Genomic DNA, 8539 nt, shown 5'->3' on the forward strand with positions numbered 1-8539 from the left:
ATGACACTGAATGGTCATAGTTTTCAAGCAAATCTCATCAGCCTGGGGAGCCTGGGAGGAGCCTGGGAGCCTGCACATTCCAATTGACACATTCCCGCACCCTTTCCCGATTCGCATTGTCATGCTCGTGGTTATTTTTATAATGTTAGTGGGAGTCTGGGGGTCTGGGGGTCTGCCAATGCAAACATTCGATTTCCAACCGGGCTTATTGGCTGCCGTCTGATTTTTGATTGCCCAACGACTGACTTATCGGGAATTGGTTGAGAACCTTTTGTGCAAAAGGTTACAAAATTAACCTGAGAGCATGAATCAAGCAACGCTCTACCGAGTTTGTATTCACCTGTGGCATCCTTTACCAAAACCATAGCTGTTGCCAACAAAATTTGATCATCTGCTGGGATCTCCATATGAGAATGTGAAGCAGCTTGATGAGCCGTTTGCCAGGAGGGTTGCGCTGGTTGGAGTACCGGTTCAGTAGTTGAAGATTGTCCTGCTGATGATTGGGGTGGCTGTTGCGGCTGAGAGTGATGCAAAGATGAATGATGATTCCGATTACAGGATCGGCAACGATGAGTCGATGAACACTATATGACCATTTCCAAGACAATTGATGCAGAGACCGAGGCGTTTTGCATTGTCGTACCGTTGGTTGCTGTTCATAGCCTTGAACTGAGCGCAATTTGAGATCTTATGGCCAGAACTAGAACAAAGTGTACAAGACGGATTAGTGATAGCAAACGACGAGTTTATTTGGTGATTAGAATGACGATTTGACTTATTGGATTCAGCCTTTCGTTGTGACGAAGTAGCAGCCGAGTTTCCAGACAAATGGAGAAACTGACAGTGGCGTTCCAAAAGCTGTGTGCATGCTAGCCAGGTTGGCAGAGTTTTGTAGTCCTGCGATTCCTTCCACTTGTTCCGAGTTTGCTGATCACACTTTTCCATTATAATATATATAACCATAGCGTGAACAATGTTCTCAGGTTTGCCGATGGACTCCAGCGAGCTTAATATAGCGGATGCCTTATCCACTAGGCTGTGAAGCTGCTGACTGTTTGACCTTTCAACAGGTTGTAGTGTAAACAATGCCTCAATGCATTCTAAAAATATAAGAGTAGGATTATCAAAACGGCTTTTGAGTTTTGCTAGTGCCTTCGGATAGTTTTCGCTTGTAACCTGGAATGCCTGAATTGTATCTAATGCCGGCCCCGTGAGGCAGGTCAGCAAATAATTAAACTTTTCTATATTAGACAATCCAGACTCACGCACAACAATTTGCTCGAACGAGTGAATGAAATTCTTATAGTTTGCATATGTTCCGTCGAAAGTGGGTAGCGACAACCTTGGTAACGATGACTTCACTGGCGGTGGGTGGTAGTCCGGCGCAACAATGCTGGCGTTCAGATCTCCTCCCATTTTTTCCTTTATGGCTAGCTTGATTGCTATGTATGTATCCTCCAAATCTGCCCGTCCTTCATCATTCGGACTAAGGTCTTCAATATTAGCTTGGACATTTAAAACATTCTTGAAATACGTTTCTAAGATGTTCAACCGATAGCGAAGCTCATCATTGCATATCGGGGTTTCCGATTTAGCATCTACCACAGATTTGATCCGAGTTATATTTCGTTTTATATTGCTCCGTTGGCGTTTTAAGTCTTCGAGCGTCGTCATTTTGTTGTGTAGTGTAATTACGCTGACACAGAACTAGAGCTTCCAAAAATAACAACAACAAAAAAAACGCAGCAAGCAGCAGCAGCTAGAGCACAAATCCAACGGTGAAAGCAAAAGCAAAAGTTCCAGCAGCGGCAACGAAAGCAAAACGAAAGTGAAGCGGTGGAATTCCAATAGAAAGAATGCGTTGATCGATGGACCAAAGCAGGTAGCTGCAAAGCGAACGAACCGAGAATGCAAGCGCCGTTGAATGCGTTGTGGGTGACAAGCGAATGATAAAATTAAGCGAGAACGGCGAGAGCAAGGCGAGGACAACGATCCCGCGATCTAGACGAACAATTCTGATACGGTTTTCGGAACTTTCGATTGCAGCTGCGAGACGAGCGAATGTTGTAATTGTTGCCTTTGTAGATTGCGATTAGTTTAATTGTTCACAGAATAATTAACATAACACACATGCCCCACGTTGGGCGCCAAAATGTTTGTACACGGAGCGTTTTCCGCATTAATGTTAATTCACGGATGGGGGTGTGTTAGTTTTTTCTGCAAACGAATCAAAGTCTATACAAGAAAGAGAAAAGTCGATCGATCCAGTTGAGTATTAGGGAATAACTTTTTTTTTTTTTTTTTATTTTTTATTTTTTTTTTAAGCGTTGAATCCGTACATTGCATATAACGTATCTTAACATCACTGGTAAATAATATTGGGGTAGCCAAACCTAATGCTAAATGCGAGAGTTCGTATATTACAAAAAATATAATATTATAATATTGGGAGGGAAACTTAGAGTTGGCCAATAGTTTTGGCAAAACCCAATCTCTTCAACCGCCTCAAAGGCCTGGCAGGTAGTAATCGTCTGGCGAGCATACTATGGTGTCTAATTAGCCTGTCACTGTATCTGCTGGTGTGCCTTCCAATCTGCTCCTCTACTGTATGCAGATTCAAATCCCGATGTAGGGTGGAGCCGCGCACGTACCAAGGGCAGTTCGTTATTTGCCTCATGGCGCGATTCTGCAAGACCTGTATCCGTTTATAGTTTGATTTGGAAGCTATACCCCAAATCTGCACACCGTAGAGCCAGATCGGGGCTACACAGTGTACATAAACTGCTCTTTTGGCTCTCAGTGACAAGGTGCTTCTTCTGTTAATCAGCCACCGCAATTGCTGCATTCTTTGCCCACATTTACGAGCCGTAGCTTTCAAGTGTGGACCAAAAGTAAGACGCTTATCAAGGGTGATACCGAGATACTTTGCTTGCTCTGGTTGGTCCAAAGTTACGCCTTCAAACTTTATGGGTGGGGTGTGGTCTATGAGCGCTTTCAGGGTGAAGCATGGATTGGTGGTCTTCAGTGGGTTGACTTTTAAATTCCATCTTTTGCACCAAGCTGCCAAAGAGTAGAGGTACTCTTGGAGACCATCTGCTGCCTCAAGGCGGCACTTGGAGCTGTAGAGCAGTGCTATATCGTCCGCGTAGGTAGCAAGCAGAGCCTTACCGGGGGCCTCCATATGTTGCTCGCTTGGGGAGGGTAGATCTGCAGTATAGATAGAGTAAAGCAGCGGGCGAATGGGACTGCCATAATTACTTGCGTGTCTTTTCAAAGCGGACCGATGGCCAGGTCCTGCTCTGTGGCACCAATTCGTATAAGCCGCGCTGTCGTCACTACGCCCAGGTTGAGACTGCGGCCGAGGATGCTCCCACCTCCCGCCACAGCATTGGCATGCACTATGAGATCACCAGAGATGTCGAGGCCCAAGGCTTATGCCCCTACAGTCCTGCCCACAATAGCACCTATGCCTTTGCCGATGGCCTGCTGTACAGTGCCACGGTGGCGGACTTCTCCGGCGGAGATCCCCTGATCTACCGCGAGAACCTTCGCACCGAGCAATACGATCTCAAGCAACTCAATCAGCCGGACTTTGTGGGCACCATCGAGCGGAAGGGCTTCGTGCTGTTCTTCTTCCGCGAACTCTCGATGGAGTTTATGATCTTTGGCAAGGCCGTCTACTCGCGGGTGGCACGCGTCTGCAAGAACGATCGGGGAGGACCCTACAACCATGGCAAGAGCTGGCCCTCGTTCCTGAAGGCCCGCCTCAACTGCTCGGTGCCCGGGGACTTTCCCTTCTACTTTGATGAAATCCGTAAGTCCAACAATCGCTTTTAGTGGCAAAATTCCATTCTCATTCGTTTTATTTCTCATCTGCAGAGGCTATTAGTCCGATTGTGGAGCGTGGAGCGGATTCCCTGGTGTATGCAGTCTTCACCACCTCGGTGAACGCCATTCCCGGTTCAGCAGTGTGTGCCTTTAACGTGGACGATATACTGGCGGCCTTTGATGGGGATTTCAAGTTGCAGAAGGATTCACAGTCCCATTGGCTGCCGGTGGAGAGGGAGGCGGTGCCCAAGCCGCGTCCCGGCCAGTGCGTGGATGACTCCCGCACCCTGACCAGCATCGCGGTGAACTTTGTCAAGAATCATCCGCTGATGGAAAAGGCCGTGCCGGCAGTGCACAGGCGTCCCCTGCTGACCAAAGTGAATCTGCACCACCGTCTGACGGCCATTGCAGTGGATCCTCAGATCAAGGCCCTCAACGGTGCTACCTACGACGTGATCTACAGTGGCACGGACGATGGCAAGGTGACCAAGTTCATCAACATTCTGAGCACGCACCCGAACTCTACTGTGGACCGCCTGAAGACAGTCGTCATATCGGAAATGCAAGTGCTGCCATTGGGAACGCCCATACGGGAGCTTGTGATCTCCTCCAAGAAGAACGCCCTGTTTGTGGTGAGCGACGGAAGCCTGGTCAGTGTCCCTCTGCATCATTGTACGCTCATTGTCGACTGCGCCGGCTGTCTGAGCCTCCAGGATCCCTTTGTGCCTGGGATCTGCAGACGCACGAGTGCAAGAATCTCGCCACCAGTCAGCACAAGTTTGGCACAAAGACGTACCTGCAGAGCCTGAACACAACCAGGAAGGCGGCGGCCTCCCTCTGCCCTAATATGCGACGTGATGGCGCAGGCGCTGAAACTGTCAGCTTTGTTACCATGGCTCCGGCACCAACGGAGGAGCAGAAGCTGCTGTATTCCAATGTTGGCGCCTCGCCGGGCAGCCAGCTCAGCTTAGAACAGCAGCCAACTGGTGGCGACGACTTTGGGATGAATAAGATTACCCTGACCTCAATGGACCCCGAGGAGGTTATGATTAATCTGAACGGTAGGTTGCCCTCTTTTTTTATTGATGATGCTAGCTCTAACAAATATTTGATCCTGCCCAATAGATCCACAGAAATCGATAGCCAGCGTGGACGAAATTAAGCAAGCGTCCAGTCCAGGCACCATGCTTCTCTTGTTTGTCGTTTTCATCACCTTCTTTGTGGGCGGATGCGTGGGCATTGTGTGTGTGAAAGCGAAGAACCGCCTGGATGGTCAAATGGACGACAGCCACCACAATCAATTTGGCAAGCCTATGTAAGTGGCACATTTCTCTTTAGCTGAGAGCTATTTTCACGTTAATTTATTTTCAGACAATTTAAAACCCAGAATACCGGCAAGGACATCAATCTGCTGATGGACCAAACCCTACGTCACCACACAGAAAACGCCGAATTTGGATATTGAAAAGGATCGCAGTCATGAGTGCAAAAACTCCACAGAACATTTGGAAAAGGAGCTGCCCTGCAAGACGTCCACGCTGACGAAAGTGAAACGCACTTACATTTAATGTGGAAGCAGCAGCAGTAGCAGATCCCTCTGCAAAATTAGTCGAATTTCTCTATATATTCTATAACATATTTTCGTTGTTTATGTTGCTCTGTTAGTTGTACGAGTGGTAACCCCCCCCACAACATCCCTCGAACGGAACAGACAGCAGCTTCGGGGATGCGTTTGAAACGCGTCTCAAGAGTACGTCGCAGAAGCTGTTGCACCATTTTTTATATGTTAGCGTCACTAATATAATTTAATTGTATGTATTAATTGTTTAAGTTAAGGTTATTTGGCAAAATTTAGTTAAATTTATTGACAACAAATTTCGCGGGCTGCCCAAGCGCGGGCCCAAGCAATCCGCATTCCCTTCACGCCGACTTTTTCTGTCCAAGCTGGAATGCTTGCGCCTCGGGCTTAGCGAGTGGCAGCCCCGACATGTCGGGCCCCTTATGTGTATTCTATATGTATATTCTGTAAGTGCAAATATTAGAGCTGTAAAAATCTACACACATACATATCATAGTACCCAATCAGCATGTGGCCGAGAGAGACCCCCAGAGAATCCCAACCCGCAGCTCGAATAATTTCTCGAAATTCAAACGAATATTCTGCAAGTATTTTGTTAGACTGAATGTTTATTTTTTTCTGTATAATTGTGTGTTTTTGTGGAGAACTAACATGCGAGTGCGATTGCGAATGCGAACGATATAGACCGGAAAGGTCTATGCTTTGTGGCTAACAAAAGCGTAAAAATTGTATCTAACATAAGCTCAATAAGGAATTGAAAATTTAAATGTATTTTTTATAGTAAGAACTAGTCTAAGCTACGAACAAAACTTCTATGAGGCTGTTTGATATGAACTGAGTGCACAGAACCCCCCCCCCATCATCATAGTTATGTTCATCATGAAAAAAAACCAATAAAATGTAATCTGATGAAACAGCAAGCCTTATAAGTAACATACAATCGTGTCGATTATAGGCCTTAAATATAAAGAAGAGTCTGGCAAAGAAAAGTTTGCCAGAATAAATCAGCATTTTAATATTTTTAGTATGTCTACGTTTTAAGCTGTTGTCCGTCCAACTGAAGATTTTACATAAAACATGTACAATGTCAATTATATTTTATAAAGTGTAAAATCCAATTTTCGTATAACTAATATATATATTTTTATATGCATGTGTACGCCTAGTGTCTAAAGAATCTAAGCATAAGCATAAGCATAATCCATAAACGGAAAACATGAAAAAAGCTTCACATAAAATATTTTTAAAACCTGAAAAAAAGGAACATAATCGTAAAGGAAAAATTCTCATATTGTGATAGATTTTATTGAAATTTTATAATGATGAAATGCGATGCCTTTTTGGTCGACAAACGATGATAGAGTCTGATTGCATGCATGATAATATACATACCTGTAGGCCAGGATCTTCCGATTGGAGGATCGAATCAGATCACAAGATGGAAGCAATTACACGATGGGAATTCTAAAGATTTTTATACCCGATACTCAAAATGAGTCTTGGGGTATATTAGATTTGTGGTAAAAGTGGATGTGTGTAACGTCCAGAAGGAATCGTTTCCGACCCCATAAAGTATATATATTCTTGATCAGCATCAATAGCCGAGTCGATTGAGCCCTGTCTGTCTGTCCGTCTGTCCGTCCGTCCGTCCGTCCGTCCCCTTCAGCGCCTAGTGCTCAAAGACTATAAGATCTAGAGCAACGATGTTTTGGATCCAGACTTCTGTAATATGTCACTGCTACAAAAATATTTCAAAACTTCGCCCCGCCCACTTCCGCCCCCACAAAGGACGAAAATCTGTGGCATCCACATTTTTAAAGATACGATAAAACCAAAAACGCAGAATCGTAGAGGATGATTATATGTTCTAGAGTGTAAAATCTGAACTATATCGTATAATTATTATAGCCAGAATCAAGAAAACAATTTCATTTTTTCTCGCTCTGTCTCTCTCTAACACACAGGTTTCATGGTCGGCTTTGCCAATTGCAAAATATGAGTTCAAGGATCTCAGAACCTATAAGAGCCAGAGAAACCAAATTTGGTATCCACAATCCTGTGATATCGGACCTTGACCGTTTCGTGTCTAAATTTCGCCACACCCCCTTCCGCCCCCGCAAAGGACGAAAATCTGGGGCATCCACAAATCTCAGAGACTATTAAGGCTAGAGTAACCAAATTTGGTATCCGCACTTCTGTTAGATCTCACTATAAAACGTATATCTCAGAATTTCGCCCCACCTTTTTCCGCCCCCACAAAGGACGAAAATCTGTTGCATCCACAATATTGCACATTCGAGAAAACTAAAAACGCAGAATCATAGATAATGACCATGTCTATCAGATTGCTGAATCTGGATGAGATCGGATCATTTTTGTAGCCAAAAGCAAGAAATCAATTTTCAGTGGCTACGCAGCGCCCGACGTCACGCTCAGACTGATTTTCTGTCTCTCTCGCACGCACTCTTTGTCGTGTGGTTCAATATTAGCGGCGTCTGCCGGAGGAGAGCCATACTGACTTAGTATCGGGTATAACTGTAGAGTTGCGGTCTCCGCAGCAACTCAAAAACGTTCCCCCTCGTTATTATTGTGTGTGTCCTGTATTTTGTATATTGTTGTATACACCCGGTAAGCAATTCAAAAATTTAATAAAGTCGTCATTTTTTCAAACACTGCTAATCATTTTTAGGGATACTGTTTGTACACGGAGCGTTTTCCACATTAATGTTAATTCACGGATGGGGGTGTGTTAGTTTTTTCTGCAAACGAATCAAAGTCTATACAAGAAAGAGAAAAGTCGATCGATCCAGTTGAGTATTAGGGAATAACTATTTATTACAAGTCTTAGTGCTTGAGTACTGGGCATAAGAGAGAGAATACAGTGGTGAATTTAGTACAATTGTTCGGAGCAGAACCCAGCCGATTAGCTGCTTGCCAAATAGCACCTAATTCTTGGCCCTCAGCCGCTTATTTTGTTTGTTACTTATGTCTATGTCACTCATTTGTTTGTTAAAGCTTTGCGCTTGCTTGCCCTGCTAAACGCTCTCTGCCAGCTCGCTCTTCGCTATCTCCGCTTTGCGTCTGCCTACCGACGTCGGCCGAGCGAAGCTGCGCTTAGCGATCGGAGCGGCA

General features: G+C 45.1%; 1 pseudogene; it reads left to right on the plus strand.

Annotated features, from left to right (window-relative positions):
- LOC117193015 lies at nucleotides 1-6057 on the plus strand (annotated as a pseudogene).
- Nucleotides 6058-8539: the final 2482 nt, after the last annotated feature.

This window comes from Drosophila miranda, assembly GCF_003369915.1.
Source record: "Drosophila miranda strain MSH22 chromosome Y unlocalized genomic scaffold, D.miranda_PacBio2.1 Contig_Y2_pilon, whole genome shotgun sequence".
Taxonomy (NCBI): Eukaryota; Metazoa; Arthropoda; class Insecta; order Diptera; family Drosophilidae; genus Drosophila; species Drosophila miranda.